Source organism: Rhagoletis pomonella, unplaced genomic scaffold, assembly GCF_013731165.1.
Source record: "Rhagoletis pomonella isolate Grant_MI unplaced genomic scaffold, Rhpom_1.0 Rhpom_scaffold_00012, whole genome shotgun sequence".
In the NCBI taxonomy this organism is placed as follows: domain Eukaryota; kingdom Metazoa; phylum Arthropoda; class Insecta; order Diptera; family Tephritidae; genus Rhagoletis; species Rhagoletis pomonella.
The window spans coordinates 19,578,431-19,581,064 of NW_023458566.1; the positions used below are offsets into that span (position 1 = coordinate 19,578,431).

General features: G+C 40.2%; 1 protein-coding gene across 1 annotated transcript in view; it reads right to left on the bottom strand.

The window, feature by feature from the left end:
* LOC118748041 (cell wall integrity and stress response component 2-like) overlaps nt 1–2,634 on the bottom strand; it is a 100,778-nt gene that overhangs the window by 618 nt on the left and 97,526 nt on the right. The window lies entirely within an intron of this gene.

A 2,634-nucleotide genomic window follows, 5' to 3' on the forward strand; every position in this document is an offset into this window, starting at 1 on the left:
TTGATAGTCACTGGTTCAACGTAAGACTGCCATACAAGTTTACTATATGTATATATGCTTTAACAGCGTGCATTGGCTACTAGAGTAGTGTTGTCCTAACAAAATGTTTGAAGGTGGTCATTAGTATACCACCCTTGTTCTTCCGAGGAAGTATACGGGCAGACGTACCTTTCCTTGCTATGAGTGAGTCTAAAGTTTTTCGCATGGCCAAAACTTCCACTTGATATGTTCCGCAGTAGTAGAAGAGGTGTTAAAATCCAGCTACACTGGCTCTAGGTCATATCGTTCGAATGGCCAGAAACGCTCCTGCTCTGAAAGTGTTCAACGCGGATCGCGATGCTGGTAATAGAGGAAGAGTAGGCCTCCTCTGCGCTGGAAAGACCAGGTGGAGAAGGACTTGGGTTCATTTGGCATTTCCAATTGGCGTCAGGTGCAATAGAAGATATATGGCTGTTTTGGACTCAGCCAAAATCGCTTAGGCGGTTATAGCGCCAATAAAGAAGAATAAGTCGAAAAGATATATCTTACCTCAATGTTTGAAACAACTCCTTCTCCGTTTCTCCATTTAAGCTTGAAGCTATCTATATAAAAGTCTGTTACATTAGGCTTACAATGAGGCGTGCTATACTACATCTGTCGTTTTTGTAACAGTATTTTCGAACTGAAAATGAGTGAGGACATTCATTGGTCAGCACTGATTGGTATCGAAATTGTCGCTGACATGCTTGGCCCTACCGAATGAGCTGAGCGTCTCTCCATTTATGAGGCGTCCTTTATGTTTTGTTGTTTCAAGAATGACCGCGTCTCGAGCAATTATTCCAAACGCAGGTATCTATGGGCGTGATACAATTCCGCCTTGTTTGTATCCTTTTCAGTCGATATCTAGAGTTTAGGCCCCCAAACTAAGACTCCATGGAATGTAATCGAATGGACAATTGTCGTATATATCCCCTCTACCATCTTTGGAGAGAGTTCCCATGATATAATATACTGTTGCCTTTTCGTAGAAAACGTTTTGTTGGGACTTTCTTAATGCCTTTCGCTGTGATGCGATTTCTGTCGAGAATAAGTCTTAAGAACTTGGCCCTACTTTGGAAAAAATAGGCTGGTATCATGTAGTTGGAGACGTACGAAATGCGGCACTTTGTTTACTGATGGCATTTTAACTTCTAAAAAAAATGTTGCCTTTTCATCGCCCTCTCCTTAGAGTTTGTTCAAAGAGGGCAACGAAAGGGCAAACTTGTTTGATAGAAACTACAGCGCTATTAGTTTCGTTAGATTTATCTCCTACTCACAAGCAATGTGTTAAACGAGAGAGGTTTCCATCAGACACAAAAAGGCTTGCATCTGGGGTCCATTAGGAACGAAGAAAAGACTTCCTATGTGCCCCTGTCAACTATCATTTGAATCATAACATCCGCCGGATCCTAGACGTTGGTGTATGAGTCCTACCAGGAACCTGCCCATGGACTCGCTGAGGAATGCTACTGAGTATACATATGTATTAATATTTTGTCTATGTATTTTCTCAAAATAATTTTCGGCTATTATAGGAATCAACATATTTTGATATTTTTCGACCAAGCGATCGATGTATGAATATAGTTATGCCTCGCACTTACCTATATTTATTAGTTTTATTCGTATTGGTGTACGCGCCCTTAAATTAAAGTTGCCCCACAGCTTTACTTGTTAGTAGCTTGTTGATACTTGGAGCTAATCAAAGGTGGTTATCTAATTTTTTTTCGACCTACGAAATTTTATCTTTATACATATCGCACGCGGTCTTCAAAAGTGTAATATTTCGAAATTTGTAAATTTTGATACGATACTCTAAAAATGTTCAAAGACCATGAAATTACAAGTAGCAAAGAATGGAGCAATGTTATTATTGCAAGCATGACAGCCAACTCTCCTTTCCTAGTATGCATAGCACGAACTTGAAAATGCCTACTTTGTTTTTTTTTTATGTGCTCTGATAGACGGAGAAATTTGAGTTAGCATTGTTTCGAAGAACATGTGCGATGCGTATGTGGACATCGTTGGGCGGTTCATAAATTTGTTAAACTCCATATAATGCTTAGGTTCAGGCCCAAAATATTTAGTAAATCATCTTAACTTCAACCAAGGCAATATTCCGCGCGGCAAAAAATTATGAAAATGAAGGTATAGTATCTTCCTGAATTTTAAGATCCACTTTACTTAGACATTGAAGAAATAATATTCATAATTTAATTATATTTTAGCTTTGCGTTCAGCTCACAATTGCTTTAGTGATAATAATGGCAAAACATCAGTCTCATGCGTTGTGTAGTGTTTGCAATGGTAATGGAGTCGCCTGCGCCAGCAACACTACATTTCAACTTTGTTTTAACGGTAATCGGAAGCGCACGTTTAAGCTATGTGTTTCACTCATTTATTTCACCCACACGCAGGCATACCCGACACAACCGCAACATACAACTGTCTCAATGACAATGAAATGGGTACCGCGCTGGGCCAAATTTGCATCGATTCCTCCAGCAATCCCAATATACAGGCTGCCTGTGGCGATACTAAGCAGTGCGGCCAATGTGAAGGCATTGCAAATGGCGCCTACACTTGCACCAGCCGCACCACATTCACCATGTGCAC